General features: G+C 35.0%; 1 protein-coding gene and 1 long non-coding RNA gene across 11 annotated transcripts in view; one reads left to right on the top strand and one right to left on the bottom strand.

Annotated features, from left to right (window-relative positions):
* LOC141447921 (alpha-mannosidase 2-like) overlaps positions 1-22,873 on the bottom strand; it is a 202,369-nt gene that overhangs the window by 47,901 nt on the left and 131,595 nt on the right. The window contains exons 3-5 of one of the 10 annotated variants that reach the window (XR_012454682.1): positions 16,112-16,410; positions 9,258-9,805; positions 4,570-5,062 (exon numbers count right to left, since the gene is read on the bottom strand). The exons of 6 other annotated variants lie outside the window; for them this stretch is intronic. The gene's annotated coding sequence lies outside the window, so the exon portion shown is untranslated. Of the gene's footprint in view, positions 1-4,569; positions 5,063-9,257; positions 9,806-16,111; positions 16,411-22,873 lie in introns of those variants that run through there. 3 more of the 10 variants (XR_012454681.1, XR_012454679.1, XR_012454680.1) reach the window with 3 other exon arrangements.
* LOC141447925 (uncharacterized) lies at positions 1,443-19,499 on the top strand. Its single transcript, XR_012454688.1, has 4 exons — positions 1,443-1,659; positions 2,512-2,792; positions 15,264-15,509; positions 19,039-19,499. It is a non-coding gene; the product is annotated as an uncharacterized lncRNA (long non-coding RNA).

Genomic DNA, 22,873 nt, shown 5'->3' with positions numbered 1-22,873 from the left:
AGACAGAAGACACACCAACCCTGTAATGTAAAAATATCACTTTGTAAAGTAGCCCTGAAGATGACCTAGTCCTTAGGTCGAAAGCTCGGCAGAATAAATGTATCACGACTGAAATGGCAATTATTTTTTCATCCTATTAAAATGTAACATTATTTTTACTTCTGGTTGAGTTGCAATAAAAAAATATAGCGAACTAAATGTATTATTAAATTTTAAAATGGAATAATGAATATTAAAATCTCGTTCAGTTCATTTGTTAATAATGGGTACCAAAACTTCATTTGGTATTTAGGGCATCTCAAGATACATAACATTCTATTGGACGAGTTATATAAGCCATTTCAAATTAAATTACCCCATTGCTTGGTACCTAAAGGAGGAGGAGAATGAGCAAGAGTAAGGGCCTGCTTGCTCATTCAAGGGGATGCTCCAGGCCGACAATAGAGACCTAGACTGGGTGGTAAAACCCCGCTCCGGTACACCAGCACTGGCTGGTGCCACTTAGCCAGAAAGTTACTTAAGGCCCACTTCCCACTCTCTCTTCATAATAATTTGCATGGATTCTCACAATTTGTAGCCCAAAGGGAGTTACTGGATGTAATGGTGAAGGGGGCTAGTAGAGATGTAGTTGAAAGGGCATAGTCCTTCACACAGTAAATGCATGTACAGCGCGCATACCGACCCCAATTAACCCCTTTAATCTGAGATCATAGACATGTGTGTGTGTGAGCTGAGTAACTACTATTTCTCATACAGAGAAGACACGCCAATATGTTACCAATAAACCTCCAACGTTGAGGGCTCCACTAACTTTCAATTACTAATACCCGTACATGTTTATAATTAGGGATATCTTCCAGTGAATGAGAGTAAATATTCTCCAAACTCTCATCTGAGGCTCTTTAATTAACCAACAAGACAAGTTCTATAAACTCTAATTTTCATTAGACATGGAAATTTGGCTTCTTATCTCTTTCCCATATTTAGTTCATTAGTTTGTATGATATAGCTGATTAGACGGTAAGTATGCTAATCTCATTGGTAAAATAATACTGTTATATGAAGGTGGCACTATTCTGAAAGTGCACGTTTTGGAAGTTGCGAATTAAGGGATGTCATCTTGGAGAAGGACTTTCAATAAAGTTAGACAGAAAGCCAAAGAATTTAACTTAAAAGAGAAAGATGATTATTTCTGGGGCCATCAGTGAAAGACTTTTTTAAAGTTGCATTTGGACTTTTACGTCAATGCAATTTTTTTAATGACTAGAATCCCATCTGCAGCTACTACAAGTGGCTCTGTATTAAACTAAAAGAAAGAGTCAATTTGCTTTTAGATCAGAATGTCTTATTTATTTTTTGGTGATTTTGAATAAATAAACATGTTCCCTTGAAAGTAAACCAAGCGCAGCCTTCTAAATAAGACATTCAGATCTAAAAGCAAATTGACTCTTTCTTTTAGTTTAATACAGAGCCACTTGTAGTAGCTGCAGATTGGATTCTAGTCATTAAAAAAATGGCATTTCTATGCCATTTAGTATCTGCGCTGTTACGTGTCCTACATCAAGGATGTTCCATTCAACCAGGAATAGCTGTGTATTTTTCAAAACATGTGATCAGACTGAAAGGTGTTTGACAGGAATAAACAGAAAATTTTTTTTGGTAATGTTAACCTTTTATTTTAGCGAAATTGTATTTTATTGTATTTATATTTTTTTAAATGATTTCTTTTTTTTTGGCATTAGCTTCCGCCATACAGCCAGCATCGTCTAGGTGCTTATCACTAGAATATCACTCACTCTCCATTCTTACTTATAAATACATTCGCTTCACAGATTCATCCCTCTACTATATACAACTATTTACAAACAAACTTACAACTAATAGATGAATCAGTACTATATATTCCTGCCATCGTTATAGCTTAACCGAAATTAAAATCACCGTAATCCTTCTCTAATCATTTTCTTACATTCATTCTAATCGGCTATAACTTTTAAATACATTCATATTTCTTTGCTAGCTCTGCTAAAGATTTAAGCACATAGATTTAAATGATTTTGGAAGCGTAAAAAGCTAAGATATTGATGATGATAATCCGGACTAACTTGAACCACTTCTACGCCTTCAAATTTTTGTTTTTCAGAACTCTCACTAAATTTAAGAGTTTAACTTAACCGCTTTAAAGTCTAGTTCTGTGGTTGGTTATACCTTACAGGTTGCAATTACTGTCTTTTTTTTTCCAAGAGGTTTTAGTGAACGTGCGTTTTTTAAACTATAAACCTTTTAGTAAAGACTAATATCGTTAATATTATTCATCTGGCATGTTTTCTAGGAAACTCTGGCCCTGTTCTTTACAGCATAGTGTGAAATCAACTTTATTGTGATATGTGATTAAAATTTATATTTTATTGATAACCTCGACGCCAAAAACATTTCACCTTGCAAAAAAATACATTCAAAAACGACAAAAAAATAATCAATAGCTTAATATAGAAAAGATATTGATTGCAGAGATTTGTTTGCTGAAACCCCCGGACTAAGAGTCAATCTTCTTTTTCAATGTGACTAAAGCTATCAGTAAAATGTTCTTAACAAGCAAAAAAGTAGCAAAAGCAGTTGTTGGCAGGTGTTAGATGAGAGAGGAGAAACTAAGGGAGAACGAAAAAGAAATCTTTATGTAAATGTGACGGCAAGGGCGAAGACGTCTTTTTCAAATGAACTCAATATTTCTCCTTGGAGAATGGTGTAAGAGAAATCCTCGGAAGGAAAGAAAAAGAAGTATAAAGATAGCCGTGAGTATAATATTTCAATGTCTGAAAATCCCGGTAGGCTGGCGTTTCCTTTAATGAGATCTACAACATCAAGTCAAATCAATTCTGCACTCAACTATCATTTTTTCATTTTTTAATGCGTAAAAGATACTTTACTAAAAGGTACTTTACTATTGGTTAAAAGTAATGAATGTTCTAATTGGGTTAAATATGTCTATTCTAGGGTTGCAACTCAAAGTACCATGGTCTTTAAGGAAAGCTCCTTTTAAGCCAGTGGTTTCTAAACTGCAGGACGCCTTCTAGAAGGGACGGTCAGCTTTTATTAGAAATATCTTTTTTAAGCTCCCAAATTATAAACATTTGTAGAGCTTTATTAGGCCCAGTTAGAATTCTGTGTAGCTAATATTAATTTGTTAAAAAAAAGATAAAGATAATAGTAAAGTATGTACTTCTGCCCCAGTCCTCGACACCTAATTTATAGTTGGACATTAAGTCCTGCTAGGAAAAATAGACAATTACTTTACATTAAATTATTTTTCATTTACATTATTAGAGAGAAGTTCATGGTGTTAGATTTCTTAACAATAGTTAGTAGTTAAGGATGGCTTGAGTAAAGAATACCCTTTATCAACCAGCTTAATTTAGCAGATCCTATGTATATTGTGTGAGTGTTTGCGTGGTGTCAGTGTAAATGTTGTTAGACTGGGATACCCGCAGGGACGTCAAGATCCCTGAAGAAGTGGCTAATCCACTTCCCCCTACGGGGATTACAAAAACTTTACAGTGTGATCACACTGTAGTTCTGCGTGAAGTGCCCTTAAAATGTAGAAGGTTGTAGTCTGGAAGACTGAGTGAGTCTTCATAAGAAGTATGGCGTTGTGGACGCTGATGTCTTATAGAAAGATGCTCTTTCTGTGAACAAGCTCTGGTGCCATCCGTTTAAGCAAAGATTTCAATTTCTGACAGTGCAGAATGCAGTTTGGCCATTAAAATACATGTGTGGTATAGTCACTCTGAATTCAGTTACAAAACAAGGTCGAGTTTATCAGATCTGCTTCCATGTGTAATTGAAAGTTCTTTTTTAAGTTCTTGGCCCCGCTAATTAACGAACGAGCAGCAAGTGCTAATAAGTCTTCAGACTTACAACAAGCTTCTTCTTTTACAAATAAACTCAAGGAGAAGGCAGACTTCTTAAGCTGCAGACTTTGTAATACCCAAATTTACATTTATTTTGGAGCAGAAACAACCAGCACTCATTGTTGTGGGAACCTCTTCCTTATACTGCTACCATGTAAAAGAAGATTATAGTACTACGGGTCACACTGTGTTGTACTATACTTGAAAACGGCCAAACCATAATAAACTGTAAGAATTGCAAATTAAAATAAGTAATCTCGAAACTAACACTAAACTTTTACCAAACAAAGACCTACATATAACCCAGAAGTTGAACACTATACTACGATCCCACGGACCCACAACTCAAGTATATCGGCATAATGCGGGACAAAAAAAAACAACCTTCTCGAAGTCCGTCCTACACGAGGAGGATAAAGTAATCTCTGGTCAAAAGACTAAACGAAGTGTTCTCATCTTCCTTTCAAAGTGGCCATTAGGCCGCCTCTAGAGAATTATCAGTCAGTAACAAGAAACTTCTGACTACTCGAAAAATTTCCTTAGATTTTCAACTGGGTTTCCACTAAAATCAAACTCCTTCCTTGGTTAAAAACGACTGAACTTCCTTAGTCCTAGTAAAAAAAAAGTATAGAGGAAAAATAAATAATCTGTAAGAAACGTATTGATGGGAATGATTTTATATTTTAATGTGTAAAACCATTTTGTATGCAATATTTGTCACAAATAAACAAATTTTGTATAAATAATAAAATCTACATAGGTGAATAAATATATGTTTGCAAGTAAAGACTACTGCATTTATTTAATGATTCCAACAACAGAGATATTATATTGCACAAAATAAGATAAAAATATACATATATATGAAAAAAAATAGAAAAAGCTTTTTACAAATATTGATTCAATAACATAAAAATTCTTGAATAAATGTAAAATTCAATAAACACTAAAGGAACAGTTCTGACACAAGTTGAACTCTTTTATTGAATTAATTCCAGTGATGGATTAACGGCTAGAACATATGTTTCCGTCTAGATTGACACTTAGGGGTCGCTTTAGTACGGATTTTGTGGAAGTACCAACAGTCACCACCCACTCCGAACTATGATTTATGAGCCAAGTTACAAGCACTGCCGGCTCCATATGCTGCTGCTCTTCAACAAACAGAACAATAATATTAAAACTGGGAGAGCAAAAAAAAAAAAAGTTACAAGGGTCATTTAAACTCTGACTTTAGAACTTCTGTGATGTGAAGAGATTATTGAAAAAGTGAGAGAAAGGTTAAAATTGTAACAATTGTAACAAAAAGTTATATTTGTTGAGCAAACATTAATCAATCATATTTATAATCTATACTTTCTAAAATACTCCTTAAATATTTACTACTACAGATTACACTTATAAAATTTAATCATTTATTGCATATGTTAATCGATTAGGAGTGAAAACTCTGCTGACAGAAGGATGAGAAAGATAAAAGACCATTCGTGAGAGAATGCAACCATTACTTGTTTAAGGGTGGTGTTGCTTGCATAAAATTTCCCCTAATCTTAAGTTCAAAAGAAAGTTTAAGATAGATGGACAGTTCTGGAGAATGGAGTCCACTCAGCAGAGTGTGAAATCTAAAAAGTGCAGCTAAAAAGAACGGCATAGGAGAATAGAGATCAGTCATGTTTGATCCCTTTCTCCACAAATAAGAAATTAAAAAAGGGCCTCCTTTAATTACTAAATATGAATGAGGTGGATATGTGCTGTGAATTGACCAATAAAATTTTGGACACCTAGAAATAAGTTATATAACTTCAAGGAATAATATAATCAAGGAACTGTAATCTAACTATGAAAATGAATTCAAAAAAGAAACCAACTCGGAAAAAACAACTTTATTCGAACAATCTACTTCTTCCGTATAAAACATCTTTGTAAATAATAAATAAATTTAAGAAAATGGTTGGGAGTCCAATGAGTAAACATCAAAAATATTGGAACAGTAAATCCTCTTACTTACAGCTTTTAGAAGCTTAACAAAATCTTTCTGCATTTTAGAAGATCCTTTAGTCTTTAGCTTAGAATGTGGTCTGTAAGTGAGAGAGTATTGTTTTGGTTGAGAAAGGATGCTAGATTTGTCTCTTGAGCATGTGGGGGATTTAGTGGAGGTTTGAATCCAAGACCTGCAAGAAGGGGTTCAAGATTCTGGAAGAGGTGGCTGGTTAATTTCCTTCGATGAAATTATTTACTTAAACTAAGTTATTTCAGTTTTGATTTGAAGTATTCCTAATTGATTTTGTGCCATGAGCTCAACTCTGTATGGGATCTTTTCCCAAATGGCAAATAAATATATATACTATCCTGTTTGAAGTATTCTTAAGCTACCGAAATCATTTCTTTTAGAAGCAAGAAGCTTAAAACCAAATTATTGTTAAAAAATCTTCTAAAAAAACTGCTTCTTACAGAATACTTTCTCTTATAACAAATAAGAGAATATAAAAAGGAAAAAATAGAATTGGCCCATCTCTTTCTTATTGCACACGGTTAGTTTGCAGCTCGACCACTTGGGAGCGTTATGCTATCCGAACATTTATTATAATTTTTTTATTCACTGGGATCCCATCTCTTGCACTCTTTTACCCTCGTTCTCTTGGGGGCTGTTGTCCCAGAAACTCCTCCCTCATTCAGCCTTTGCCGCACAATCATGCTTTCTCTCTTTGATTGTCTACTTCCGTCGTAAATTCAGTTTTTTCTTTTTTCTTCTTTTTTTAATCCTCTCATACCAACTTGATTCTCTCATCTGCAGCTGAAGTTTAATCTTAGCCTGGTGAGCAGCAGGAAATCGGATTAGAACCCAGCTGGTGTATAATTTCTCTCGCTTCAACTAAATGATTTTTTTTTTTTAAACTTTATTTTGGTTAGTTTATCGTATAATTGGATTATATTTAAGACTAATAATCATTTATTTGTGGGGAAAATATGTCCCAAACTAACTAAATAAAATCTTTACAGATTTTCTGAAGCCCTTGGAATATTGCCTGAACATATGTATACATAGTACCAAACTATACGAATTATAGGCGTCCAAAAGAATGATTGTTTTTTTTTTTTTTTTTTTTTTTTTTTTTTTGCGCATCGACGTCTGTGGCCATTAGCGCCTGCTACACATTTTCTTTTCTTATTCAAAGGCCACTAGAGCTGGGAAGGTACCCTATTGTCCTATCAGGCTGCCACACACATATCTTGCTCAGCAAGGCAGGGTGGAGCCTAGGCAAACGGAAGCAGACCGCGCTCCCCTCTTACATCATCGGTCTAGCCAACGAGGGGGAATGCGGTTTCGCCGATGGTACCATCCCTTATGTTCACAAGTTGACATTTTCTAAAATTCATGCATTTAAAAGTACTTTGGGTTTTGCTTTAACAGTTATAAACATGTGTGTAAGACTTATATAGTAGTATATGACATATGTAACAACGACTTAATCTAGTTCATGTATATAGTCTATCCTAAGGAGGCTATTTCGTAGAATCTAACTCAAGTGTGCAGTACTTTTAACAAATGTTCCTGCACACTCGAAAAGTGACCTAATCCTAAATGAATTTAAACCTAAGGGGGGTTGAAATACTTTTATAAATTTCTTTCAACCCCGGAATGATTGTATTGTAATGATTGTATGCTGTATTGAATGTACAAATGCATTGTCTGTCAAAATCAAGGATGCACTACATTTTGAAGTCTGGAGGCCAGAATTTATACAGAAATGTTCACGAAAAGCCGCACTATCCCGCCTTCCAAGTTCTATATAAGCCTACTTTCACAGCTTATTACTAGAATAACATTATTGATAAAAAAAAAACTAATTCATATACTTAAGGATAATAACTTAAAGTTTGTTTTAAATTATAATAATAACAATATAAAAATCGTAAAACGCCGGTATAAAAACTTGAAGTTAAGTTTAACAATAATCTGGCGAACTTCAACACAACTATTTAACCTTAGTCCATACCTTTCGCATCCCAATCTACCAGAGATCAATGTGGCTAGCTACTAGTCTCTTCTTCCTCACAAACTCTTAAATAAATAAATAAATTTAAAAAAAAGATCAGAGTATAATCCCATTATGTAGAGATACCTCGTGAATCACAAGAACAGCTTAAAATCTAACCAGCAATCCGTAAGGTGCTCATGAAAAATAGCAAATTTTTGTCTGACAATGATTGCATCAACTAGTCAACTATCTCAATGACAAGTACTTAGATTCCTCAGGGGTTGTTGAAGGTCATGCATTTTGTTGTTGTAAGAATTCGTACTCTTTTACTAAATGGAAGTGGCAAATTTTATTGAAATGAATTTTTATGAACGATTTTCTTTCCTTTTTTCCGGAGTAAGAAGTCTTAACTTTAAAATGCAGTTTTAAAAAACAAATGGCTGCTAATAGTGCAATATTCTCCTGTCACATCAACATTCAACAGCTGAAAAGTTCAGATGATTAATCCACCTTATTATGTACTTAAGCTGTGATTATCTAAACTTTTAATATAAATTTCAAGTGTTAAGAAACATTTCAAGTAATTTAGATACGATTTTTTAAAATATTTAAACATTTCAACATAAAAACAAGTTATTAGAATTTAATCTATTGTGAAATTAGATTTTTCCCTAGAGAGAAAATATTTGATTCTTCAGCAATTTATTTTCCTCGAGCAGCCTCCTCCACCTTCATGTTAATCAAGTTTGAATATTCTCCAAGCATTCTATAAACCTCCAACCACTTTTGTTCAAGGAGTATGCCAATGTACACATAAAGATCGTTTTACTAAATCCCCAAACCTTGGTTCCTGGCATTGACAGTGGCCAGAACAAAGCGTCTTTAAGTTGGCACGGTGCCCGTAAAGAGAGTGCTTGTATGAAAGCAGCCTGTTAAGAATGTCTGCGATTTATAGATTAACTGTCAACTGCAGATTATTAAATTAATTTTGATAAAAAATAAAAGATCTAATATTTTGAAAATTAAATCCGATGGGATAAATTCAAACTCTTACTGAGACATTCACTTCAAATATCTACAATTATATTTACTAAATGTACAGGCAAGTGTTTACATTAATAAATACTATTACAGGCTCTCTGTAGATTATAGCATTTAACACTTTTTTTCTATGCCCTTCTACGTCCCCTTTTACAATGCCCAGCCTAATTTTAAGCCCCCCTAGGACCAATCTTTCTTTCATATAACTTTTCATCCTAAGAAAATGAAAATGTTGAGGAGCTTACCGACCAACTTACACAGAGAACAACATACTCTGGTTGCAATTATCTTTAAAAAAGGTTGGTTTATACTAATTGTGTCCTGTTACCTGGTCTGGAATTTTCCAAGGCCGTTTTCCTTGGGTGGTCTTCTGGCTTTGGAGATTACAATAAGTTCGTTATCTTTGGTATTCAGTAGCGGACAGGAGGATCGATATAGGATGACTGGAGTTAACCTTGTCTAGATATGCTCCATTGTTTTGCTAAATAATTATTATCTTTGCAGATGGCAAGTATCCATGAAGCATGAATTCAGTATTTTTATTGATCCATTCTGAAAACTTATTTGGCATCAATCTCTTTGGTTTTAACCAACCAATTTGGTTTAGCTCAGGATTAAGTATTTATGTTGCCTCTTGAGCAACAATGCAACAACACCACCATTTTATTTCATCATCCTTGTGGTTGCTCTTTAGCCATTCAATTTTTTAGGCTACTGCTATACCATCTTTGAATTACTCGAAGGCTACTTCTGCAATGGCATTTAAAGACTGCACACAGCAGTCTGTTTAAATGAGGAAGAAGCTAGAATTTCCAGACATCTTACCACAGTATTTTTTACATCAGATACTTCCGAATCCTCCAGGAACCGTCTCTTCTAGAAACCAAAATTCAACAATAGTTTTATTACTGTTCATTATTTTTGGTGACTGAATAATAGATTCAATAGGATGAAAAATTAATGCCATTTTCAGTCATGACAAACTTTATTATGCCGAGCTTTCGACCTAGGGACTAGGGGTCATCTTCAGGGCCAATTTACAAAGTTTACAATGTTTTACATCATTAGTTGGTGTGTCTTCTGTCTTGTCTGTTCATGGACTGAATGTGATCGGTCTGTGTATGATATGTTTTTGGTTTTTATAGCTTTAAGTTGGCCATGTGGTTTGAGATACGCAGTGCTGAACATTTATCCATCTAGCATGCTTTCTTTCTTCCATCTTAAGAGACTTTTGATTTCCATGGAGATTGAGTGAAGAATCAGATAGTGCTCAGAGTGGCTCTTACTTCAAGGAGCTGGTAAATCTACTTCAACATTTCTAAATTTGGCTTTCATTTCGACGTATCTCTTACAACGAAGAATTGTTGTAAGAACGGTGATTGCAAGGAACTGTTTGTAGTATAATTATAGAAATATCTAATTAGTTTGTAGGCTAGAGCAGAAATATCTAAATCAACAATTGATTAATAAAAAATTCGAATAGCTGCGAGAAATTGGCTGGTTCGACATGAAGCTAAGAGTAAATGAACAACATGTTGCCAAGAAATTGCAGAGTCCTGTTTATCTAAAAATACGAATTTCCTAATTATATGTTCCAATTGAAATAGAAGAACTTCCATGTTAAGGAATGGTTAAGGAATATATGAATAACATTTTTCCTATTACACTTTTCTACGGAAGAAACCCTAACTGTAACCTTTTGTCTAAATTGTCTAACCTCTTTTATAGACTGCTCTTAAAGTTTGTTGAAAGTACCTCAATAAGACAGTAAAAGTGCGCTAAGTGTAAAGTAGATGGGCGTGTAAATTCATAAAAGCGCCAACTTTTCCAATTTTCACCACTAAGGAGGCCAGTGTGGTATTTAATGGCGAGGGCTATCTCGTTTCCGTTTCCTGTCTTTTCTTACTTTAGGGTTCATGATTTTCTTACTCAAACCCTTTTTTTTTTTCCAGAACTGTTGCTGGTACAATAAATTGTTTCCTTGTTTTAAATAATTATTTTTTTTTTTAATACATAGTAGTTGTTTATTAGCAAATTGTATTCGTTAGTTATTTAGAGGTTTTCTTTATAAGCGTATCCTGTGAGATCTTTAATTAGATCTATTGAGTCAACCCTAATGTCAGGTGAGACCCTTGCAGCACCAGTGATGGTGAACAGTTCACCCGGGTACTTTAATAAAGTTCAAGGAGAAGTGGAAGCCAGAAGTGAGAGATAACTAACTATTTGGAGTCAACTTCCCCCTTTATCGCGCTATATTTTGAAGAAAGATGCCCAAAGAACAGTTTAGAAAAGGTACAATGCCATTTAACCCTGGTAACTACCCAGGATGCCCAAGAAGAGAAGGGTTCACCAAGCCTTGTTTTCAATGCTTCTAAGATGTTCTGAAGATGGCTCCCCCGGATCTAAAAGAAAACCAAGTTCTGTTTAAACTCCCTGATGCCTCACAGATATTCCAAAATATAACCTTCCAACCCATGTTACCGCCAAACCACACAAGAGAAATTTTAAAAGGAAAGAAGTAGGCAGATTCCTTAATTTTTCAGGCAGTACACACATTGCAGCCCCCACAGACTTTTCAGAGGAACTATTTTTAGGTTACTAGAAATAGAAATAGAAAAGAAATTTATTATTCTGGGACAATTGTCCCCTAAGAATAAACACAGGTACAAATAGAGGCCTTAATAGTTTGGCCTGTGATTAAACAGAAAATAAATAAATAAGTATTTACAAAAAGTGAAAATAAAATAACAGCAGAAATTAAGGAAATAAATTAAAACAATTAGAATTTCGGAGGGAGCTGAATAGAAAGGAGATAACTGAATAGAAGGGATTTAAAGGTAGATAGGGTAGGAGCATGGCGGACAGATGATGGCAAGGAGTTCCATAGAGAGGTAGCACGTATCAGGAAGGACTTGTCAAAGGATGAGGTACGGTGAGAGGGAATATAGAGATCAGATGAGCGAGATCTAGTGCAACGGGAATGGATGGAGGATTTAAACTTAAGGAGTTGAAAAATATAGGAAGGCCTTTGAGACTGGATGACTTGAAAAAGGAAAGAAGCCAAAAAATATTGGCGGCGCTAGACAGGAAAAAGCCACTTCAACTCATCGTAGCAGTGCGAAATGCGAGAGTCTCTGGAAATGCTGAAAATAAATCTTATAAAGCAGTTCATGAGGAGCTCGAGCTTAGCTTCAATATCACCAGAAAGACCGCCATACACTAAACAACCATAGTCGAAATGGGGGAATATAAGAGAGGAAACTAGGAGTTGCCGGGTCTTAATTGGAAAAAAGCGACAGGAACTATTAAACTGCTTAAGGATGTGGATGGAACGACAAGATATTTGGGAAACATGGTTTTTCCAAGATAGGTTTTGATCGAAAGTGATACCAAGGTTTTTCACAGAGGAACAATATTTTATTGGGGTATTGTAAAGGAAAAGATTAGGAAGAGGAGCCAATGATTTAAGGAGTGGGTTGGAGCCAATAACTATAGTTTTGGTCTTTTAACTAGCTTGTATAAAAAAAATACTTCAAGACCAGTAGATAGATTCCCCTTGAGAACTGGCCTAATCCTTTGCGAGAAAACCTAGTGACTCATTTTCTAACGTAAAACTTTCACACGACTGAATTTCTTAAAACTTGGTTTTCTAGCAGTCCATTTAGGTCATACCTTCTGAGTACTGTATTAAATTGCACTAGAAAGGCAAGTTTAACATTTTACCGTCACTCGCGAATCTTCAAAAAAAACAATTTCATTAGAAAATGCCGAAAAAGAAAGTATAGACATTCCCAAACTTGGTAGCCGATGGAACAGTTAATGCGGATTAGCATACAAATTTCTGTTCTTTAATTTTTATTTCCTCGATAAAGGAAGGGCTGGTTTAATGTACAAAATTATTGGTGATGGTGAAGAACTGTTAGATAGATACATAAAAGCAAGTGAAAAATCATTTTACTCAACAATAAGAATGAAAATGAAGAGGTTATACGAGGGTCGTTTGAAAAGTCCGTGCAAAAATAAAAACTACTTAATTTTTTGGGGTAAACCTTTTTTATTTTTCAACATAGTCTCCTTTTAGGCTTATACACTTCGTCCAACGCTGCTCTAGTTTGTTGATCCCTTCCGAATAATAGGATTTGTCCAAGTCTGAAAAATAGCCATTCGTTTCTGCAATCACCTCCTCGTTTGAATAAAATCTTTTTCCCGCCAGCCATTTCTTCATATTGGGGAACAAATAGCAGTCCGAGGGAGCCTAGTCTAGAGAATAGGGGGGATGTGAAACGAGTTGGAACCCTATTTCCATTAATTTTGCGACCACAACTGCTGAGGTGTGAGCTGGTGCGTTGTCGTGATGGAAAAGGACTTTTTTGTGGGCCAATCGTGGGCGTTTTTCTTGCAGCTCGGTTTGCAAACGGTCCAATAACGATGAATAATATGCACCTGTAATAGTTTTACCCTTTTCCAGATAGTCGATGAGGATTATTCCTTGCGAATCCCAAAAGACAGTCGCCATAATCTTTCCGGCCGAAGGAACGGTCTTCGCCTTTTTTTTGGCGCAGATTCCCCTTTGGTAACCCATTGTTTAGATTGTTCTTTGGTCTCAGGAGTGTAGTGATGTATCCATGTTTCATCCACAGTGACGAAACGACGCTTAAAGTCCTGCGGATTCTTCTGGAACAGCTGCAAACCGTCCTTGCAACACTTCACACGATTTCCTTTTTGGTCAAGCGTGAGCAATCGCGGCACCCATCTTGCGGATAGCTTTGTCATGTCCAAATGTTGATGCAAAATATTATGTACCCGTTCATTCGAGATGGCCACAGCACTAGCAATCCCACGCACCTTCACTCTTCTGTCATCCATCACCATATTATGGATTTTATCAATGATTTCTGGAGTAGTAACCTCAACAGGGCGTCCAGAACGTTCAGCGTCACTTGTGCCCATATGGCCACTCCGAAAATTTTGAAACCACTTATAAACTGTTCTAATCGAAGGTGCAGAGTCACCATAATGTTTATCAAGCTTCTCTTTAGTCTCCTGAGGCGTTTTGCCTTTCATAAAGTAGTGTTTAATCAACACACGAAATTCTTTTTCGTCCATTTTTTGAAAATCACTCGACTTCCTCGATTTAAACGAATGCCAAACACAAAGAAATAGACCGATCTGGCTGAAACTTGGTATGTGTTCTTCCAAGAGATGCTACTAACTAAACATAACCTCGATACGCGCCAGTAGTGCTATCTCTCTGACTTTGCACGGACTTTTCAAACGACCCTCGTATATTGGGTAGGTGTTCCTCGAACGCTTTGCAACCCCTGGGAAGGTTACTGCTAGTTGTAATTGATCAGTTTAAATGTTATTAGTTATGAAATTAATTTAAACACATTTCCACTATGTTTGAATATTCCGTGTGTGAATAGTGTATATTTTTAACATGTATATGTAAAGCCATGGTGGTGATACCTAAAGGTAAGATATATATACTAGCAGATGTTGTATATGTTCCTGTACAGAGATGAGAGTGAAGAGGAGGCAGCTAGATTAGGAAAGCCACGAGGGATTGCTTTGCTATGTTAATACCTGGGCACCGTTGTGGTGAACCACTCCAGGAGCTTCTAATAACCACAAACACACACTGCCTGGGGAATCCCATTTGGTGCTTGGCTATAACCTCTAAAAGCTTATACTATGTTCTCAATTACTACAAATGAAATTCGAAATAAGCCGTAATTTAAACTATACCAACTCCCACATAGGTTCCCGTACAAATGTGTATGCTATGAACAGATGGGAATACATATACTAAACTGGGGCAAATAATTTAAAGAGGGTGCCTTCTTGTTTTCAGTTATAACATTACCGTTTTGGGTAACAAAATTCTATTATTTAAGGACTGTTCCAATACAATTGACCAATGAAAACCAGTGAAATGTATTGGGGACAGTAAATTAAATTTGATCCACTCCCAAAAGGTTTTTCAAAAAGAAATAAAGTAGCTTACTACCGGTTTTTAACTGGATTCGAACCTAGGTTCTAGGCGTATTTTATATTGTTTTATTTTATTCAAGTTATTTGTAAATCTTGAATGAAATGGATCTAATGCATTCTGATTCATTTTTATCATAATCTATTATTTTTTGCGCCAATTATATTTTATATTTTCGGTTAATTATTGTATTTCTTTGCCTAATCTCTGTAAACGTCATGTGTATGATGATTTTGTTTTTAAAATTGCTATTTTGAGGATGCATTCATCAAGTCAATTTTATTCCTGTTAGGAGGTTGTAACTTAAGAGCAAATAAATAACTATAATTTTTTTGCTCATAGTGGGACTGCAACAAAAGAAAAAAAGGGAACAGGAGATTAGATTACTGCCAAAAACAGCATGTAGGAGTGGAGCTATCTAAAGCAGTTGTTTGAAACGAGAGTGAGCAACAAATAGTGGTAAATATTGAATATTTCCCAGGCGAGTGGAAGTTTTAGGTCCATGCTTATGAACGACTGCAACCACGAACATTGCTTATTAACAGCATCTGCATTCATTTGAAATTAACTACACAGCAAGCATTCAAGGTAAAACTAAACTACACTGCAAGCAGGAGTCTGTTCTCCTATATTCATTCATTTAGATAATATCTATTAGTATCACTAAAATCGTTAGCCTATTTTGCCTTTACACTTAGCCGTTTTGTACCCGTAATTTCTTGATCGTAGTCATAACAAAGCCTGACTCAGTGAATACAAGCGAAAATATCTCTTCGCTTCATTTGCTAAAATCTTCGTGTACGCTATCAAAATCTCACTCTTTTAATCGGTTTAAAACATAATGCGAATACATGATCGTCAATCCCAGTACTAGAATTGGGCAAGCTAGTGCTTGCAGGCAGAGCCCATCTGTCAGAGTTATCGCCCAATGTCCCAAGTTGTTCCTTAATTTTCTTTCAACTTTCCACCCTGTCATGTCTATTTGTTACTGCTATTTCCAATAGGATTTGAATAAACATTGATTACATAAGTAAGAAACATTAAGGATTAAACGCAATTTGTAACGAGTTGCTTTCGCTTTGTATAGTTCTCTTTTCCGCCGTTAGGTTTAAAAAAAAGATTTAAAAAAAACTCAACAGATAAAAAATTAAATAAATAAAAACGAAAGCTTTTCAAAAAAAAGTTCATACTTAATGCAAGATCATCTCTTTTCTCATTCCCCTAGCCGCACCAATTCACTGCAGTAAAGACGGAGCCCTGTTTACAGTGCTGACGTAATTTCCAGCGTATTTTCTCCTTTTATACTTAATAATATTTACTTTCTCTGCTGGATTTTGTTTACAAAGCTCTCCTTGGAGGGCGCCATAATATGATATAGGTAGCGGTAAGTACAATAGAAACTTTCTTCTTCAGCGTTGTATCGAATTTTCCCTTTTTACCTCGGTTGGCAACATTAATATCTTCTTTTTCTTCTGTACCGCGCATTTACCTTTAAAAGTAAATTTTTAAGTATAAAATATTTAAATTAAAAAAAAAGTTCGTGCACCTGCAATTTCAATTATAAACTTCTGAAACGTTTCATTTCTTCTCCATCAATCCTTTCTTGTTGAACAAGTCGAGGAGGTCACATTAAATTTTAATGAATATTTCAAAACCGTTCCGATTAGACTAGTCTTTTCAGTTATACAACGTCTTTGATTGAATTCAAATTTAACTTTGATTCTATGTTGTAGACATTAAAATAAAACAAAATCGTATTTTTTAAACTATTAATTGCCTTCCAGCTTCTTATTTATGATTAGGTTATTCACCGTGCATAATTTAGTGAATTATATCATCTCATAAGAGACACCGGGGGCTTCAAGACCAACAAACTGGCCAAACATTGCCGGATAGCAGTACTATAAACTAATAAAGTAGCAACAGGACACTAGGGAGCATGGCGACTCAATCGAATAAACCTAGAGAGACGAGAAATCTAGTTTTAGAATAAACTGTACTCACCTACAAGGCCGCAATTAAAAAGATGGTACGCTCAAATTCTCATGTCCACTCAAAACCAGGACCAACTGGCGGATCTGGGACCTGCTGAAGCCAGCCACAGCCGTTTTATGAGACAGGCCAATAATTTCCTTAGCCTGGCGGCAATCAGCTCGGGATCTCCACGATTTCCGGTGTTCCATCAAAATCCACTGTTCCACCTCTGTTCTACAATGTCGATAGGATACAGGGCTAATATCCTGAGGAGTCATTGTTATCAACACAGCTCCTTCCTTTGCTGTTTCATCAGCAAGTTCGTTACCCAGACTCCTGGAATGACCAGAGGAACCAAGCAACCGAAACAGTATTCAAAGCTCCCCAATAAATTGAGAACAGCATGGCAAGAACTGACCGAAATTTGGTTCTTACTAGGCGAATCCAAGGCTTTAATTGCAGCCTGGATATCCGTGAAGAACCTAATATCAGTACCAAATTTTACTGCCCATAATTTAGTAAATTAAATAAATGGAAACTACGTTTTTCTTTAAGTAAATTGTGGTAGGTATGGTGGAAAACCAGCTTCTATATCAGAATTTCAGCAGAGAAAGAATATAAAAATTCAACAGTTAACGAAGAAGTATCTATGAACTTATAATTGTTATCTAGTTGCATATTTTATGTGTAAATTCCTCGTATTATTCTAATTATTATTAATTAGTTAATTACAAAGTGTTTTTTCCTAAAGCCTAATTTCCTAAACCCTTACTTTATTATTCTCTTTGTTATTATAACAAAAAACACTCCACAAAATTAAGTAGAGAACACTTTATGCAAAATTACTTCACCATTATGATCATACTTAGGAGGTTTCAAGGCCCTGCTCAGTGCTTTGACAAAATTAGAGTATTAACGCCTAGAAGTCAAAGATATAATATAAAAATTCAAATAAAACTCATTATCGGAAGGGGAAAAAAGCAATGAACATTTATTGAAAGTAGAACAATAATCCAGAAAGAAGCGTTACATAAATCACCTACAGATACGTGATATGAAAATCCTCTAATATGTGAAGGCAGTCAGGTGCACATAGTGCCAACAAAAATCTACGCTACCCGAGTTGGGAATGAGATTGGTCCCTTAGGAAGCAGAAAATGGCCGAAAGGAATGGGAAAAAACGAGGTTCATGTTATTTTTCTCCTACATGTGCCAGTGTGTGAGTGGATATTTGGCGGGTGGGAAGTAGAGAGGAGGCGGGTGCGCATGCACGTGTATTGAGTGTCAAATGTGACCGTACTGTCAACTCAATTTGTTTAGCAGGCGCAGGTGGCTGACGAGCAAAAGAGAGGTATGAATCAAGTTGGGACTTTGCCACTTTTTCTATATATTTTTTTTTTTTTGTATTTTTTCGTTCACTTATGTGTTTGCAAAGTTTATACTGTTCATAGTCAAGTAATAGAACCTTACTGTGAAGTTAAAGTAAACCTTAAAGTAGAGGTTCTGAAACTTATTTCTTACTTACTTACTGCCCACTTTGAGAATCAATTATTTTCTAGTACCCCTAAAATGTTCGCAATCAATAATTTAATAATTACAGCGCGCCATACGAGCCTTATCCTGTTTCTGAGTTCGAACTTAAATTTTAAATGAGACTGTTCTAATGAGAGCAATAAAAGGCAACTTTATAAATAATATGTAGAAAAACTTTTATTAAAATTTAAATCAAACATTTTAATTTAAATTTTGAAACTAATCTTATGAGAAGGATTAATCTGATGATTTTTAATAAGTTTGTTAATATCATGCTCGAATTCACAGAAAAACGGCCGTAAGACACCGCGTTCGGTAACATGTAAACGATTTCTCTTTCTAGTCAGCAGCGTTGCCCCAGCACTAAATCCACGTTCAACACAGATACGACGATGGTAATGCCACCAAAAAATCGGTATACAATCCAGGGTTCAATTGCGGGATTGAGTGTCCTTTCTTCTTAAGAAATAAAGAATCTTCAGAAATAAATTGGCATTGTTTAATTACCAAAACCACCAAAAAGGCTAAACCAAAGTACCATCCCACTACCTCTGCTGGCTCTATGTGTTCTGCTTGATGGTTAGCGGCTGGTTTTTTTTTTGTGTTTTAGGCCAAGATATCCCTGAAGAAGAGACTGGGAAAACTTCTCCATATGTGCCAAAAGAAATGAGGAAGACTGCCTGGACAGGTTAATGTGGCTTGCCTTTAGAAAGGTAGTAGTTGCTTCCGTATGCTGATCAACCACGATTCATGACAACCATCGAGAAATGTCCATTAAGTAGTGCTAATGGCCTTGATCAATAAGCACTTTATAAGCTGCTAGCTCAGCTCTGCAAGATGTAGCCATATTCTTCCGCTGCAAATCGCTATTGCAATATTGTACCGCGAGCCTTTCTTTTAATCTCCTCACAAAAGAATGGCGAGAAGCCAATGAGATAAAGGCCTTTTTTTTTTAAAAGAAAAAGGAAAATAAAAGCAGGTTACAATTGGGCCTTTACCCGAAGTAAATGTATGAGAATCCACTGCTGGAAAGGACAAGATCTACTTAAGGAGGCGACCATTAAAAGTAGAAGTTGGCCTGTGAAACATTATGAAATTGTAAGACTGTAAATTTAATGTAAATTTGAAAAATTTGTGAATAGAATGGATTTTACTTTTTGCAACTATTGATTGTCCTATATTTGAAACAGAACTTTGATAATTTACTAGTTTACATTTTTCATTACTTAATATATTTTTTCTTTTTGCGATTATATGTGGTACAATCACCGCTATAAGTAATAATGATAGAAGTGAATGGTAGCTACAAAACTTAATACATTAAGTTAATTAATACTTAATATATTTTTAATTATGTTCTTCTACTGCAAGAGCTGTTTATGCAAAATTATGTTACTTTATGTTATTTTGATGTTCGTAAGTCTTGACATACGTACGCACGTAGTAAATAAATTCCCCCAGTGCAGGGTTACTGTGTTAAGGAGAAAAAAAATGCATGAGAAAAATCTTCAACATTAAAGGGCCAATTTGCAAATTCAGCCATAAGGAGTTGGAAGCTATCAGAACAATAGAGGGCTATCAGGGGTTAAATGTCACAGATATTATGAGAATTTAATTTTTTTTTTTTTTTTTTTTGGCGCATCAACAGCTGAGGTCATTAGCGCCCGGAGCTTTTTCCAGTGCACTGCCGGCCTCCGGACAGTGTTCTCTCTGTTACAGACAACACTGTCCATCACCGGACAGTGAGCTGTAAGAGGCTCCTAGGAAGAGAAAATCTAAGGGTCAGCTGCTGGATTCGAACCCGGGACCTCCGCGTGGGAGTCCAGTATGCTAACCTCATAGCTAATCCCTTCCCGAGAATTTAATGGCAATTACCAGAAAAATGCTTTTTTAAGACCAATTTCTCGGTTATTTCTCAACATTTCTGGTACAAAAGAAGCTTCTAACGAATTGCAATAATGGTACTTTAAACTTAACGAAATAATAAAGACGTTGATTTCCCCAAAAAAAATACTTTCACCGATTAGATTGCAGTTAACATCTCATCATAATTCATAGATACACTAATCAGAAATGCATTTTTCTATAAATAAATTGTGAAATTTGAATGCTAGAGTTGGTTAGTAGGTAAGCAGGACACAAGTTGTCTATCTCTGCCCTAAAACCATAATAATATTTAGGTGTAACGTTATCACAATGCTCTTCCAACTTTTAAATGACGAAGACTAGCCTACAAAACTAAATTGGACTGAAAAAAAGGGTCCATAAAATCGTAGAAACAGACACAAAAAAAAGAATCCAATCTTAAAAAATGAAGATAGAAACTGAGGAAACAGATAGTTACCTATTTTATGAACGTATTAAATTACGGCTACTAATTTCCAAAAGCCACCAAGAAAGAGTTCATTTCAAACATAATCGGCTAACTAATACTTCTCTATCAATCCTATGACTTGTGTACCAAATATCGCTCTTCGCTCGTAATATAACTCTAGCGTAAAATATCTCTCTTAAAACTCTGTCGAGAGTATATTGGGAATACAGCGAGGTATAGAGAGTGATTGGACCAAATAAGGATGTAAACCTATAAACTAAGTAATGGAAATGTGAAAAACTGTAAGAAAGTAAGTAAAACGAATATTTATAGGTGATTAATAATGTAACCAGAATAGTTAGAATAACAGAAATAATGAAAAGACTTTAAAAGAACTTTGACGCCATTCCTTCTTTTTTTATGTGGCTTATAAAAAATAAAGAAGTACCCAGAATTGAGTTAAAGAAACGTGAGAAGTTTATGAGTATAGGAAGTTTATATGTTTTGTGGAAATGGGTAAAGAAATACCCAGGCAATAGGGTGATTGAGTGTATTACTTGTGAAAGGTGATATACCCACCCAGTAGTGTCGATGGGTTTACTATGTGAAGAAGTGGGTGTGGAACACTTATATGTTACTAACCGCCGCACACCAATCATTTGGTGGGTGATTTTACTGTCGTGAATACTGCTGCCAGTAAACTGTATATAGTTCTCATTTTGGGGTTTAGTTTCTGTCCATAGTTTTTAAGTAAATGGCTAAGTGTCAGCAGCTTCTTGAATATGAAATATCAGCTGTTAGTGGTGTGAAAACATATGTGTTGCTTCAATGCTCTTAAATTTTTATTTATAACTAAGTATGAAAATGATTTAAGATGGGTGTTTTAGGAAGATAACAGGAATAAAAAGAATCTAATGGCCCATTAAAGAAAGTGGATTGCACAGAAAATTATTTATAACATACTCCATGGATTAATCAAGAAACTACACCATAATGGATGACATAATTTTGGATTTAATGGCGGCCAATTTTCTTAAAACATTTCCTTCATTATTATTTCTTGTTGCTACGTCATTAATTTTCAAAAAAAAATGAACGTTCCTCGTATAAAGTATACTAGCTGTTAAACTCTTCTTAAAATATTTTCCTAATAAATCCTCCAAAGAAGAGAATATCTTGATCCTTTTCATATGCGGCTTCCTTTTGCTGATTTCTTCTTTTTCATACATTTTTTATTTTTATTTATTGATAACCCCATCTTTTCCTTAGTCTAGAACGCAAGTTTTCCCTTTATGTGTAAGGAAGGAATTGAAAGGAAAATGGAAAGATATATTGGAAAAGGAAGAGAGCATTTTTTTTTCTGGATCAAAATCTAACACTAAAATAAGACTTTTTAGTCTGATTTTTTAAAAAAATTGTAATAATGCGTTTTAAATGAGATTTAAATTCTGTTATTTTTATTACAACTCACTGATTACCTACTTGATTCAGAATGAATAATTTTATGTAGAATTGTAAACCAGCGCCAATACTGTAAGCAGGTCCGGATTTAGATGAAAAGAGGCCCTAGGCTATTCCACTTATGAGGGGCCCTTTCGCCTCACATTTTTAAGTTTGTAAAATACATGAGAGATAATAAAATACATCACTAAAACAGTGTTTTAGTGTTCACTGTTTTTAGAATATTGTAATTTTAATTTTTCCTAACAATTTGAATGTAGGCCCCTCTTGATCTTGAGACCCTAGGCTGAAGCCCTGACTGTAAGACGGTATTATTTATTTTGCGATACAATAGGGTATTTCTTTCAATGAAAGTAAGTTTATTTTTTTTATGTTATTTTAGATGAAAGATTTGTTACAATTTGATGTTTTTTTTTTTTTTTTAGAGTCTTTTATTTTTTATTTAGAAAGCAAGAATACGAAGCCTAAGGTGACTTTATGCTCACTAGAATGCGCTAAACTATGCGATAAATAAGGGTATATTAAAATTTAAAATAACTCACGACATTTAGGTCTCTTATAGAGGACATTGGGTCCTTTGGGATGTTTGAAGCTTTAATTCTATAATAGCTTTTTAGTGTTAATTAAAGCAATCTAAAAGTAACTCTACAGTTCTATTAGGAATAATATA

This window comes from Rhodnius prolixus, unplaced genomic scaffold, assembly GCF_049639745.1.
Source record: "Rhodnius prolixus isolate KJV_2025 unplaced genomic scaffold, Rpr scaffold_13, whole genome shotgun sequence".
In the NCBI taxonomy this organism is placed as follows: Eukaryota; Metazoa; Arthropoda; class Insecta; order Hemiptera; family Reduviidae; genus Rhodnius; species Rhodnius prolixus.
This window is presented reverse-complemented; position numbering and strand designations above follow the sequence as displayed.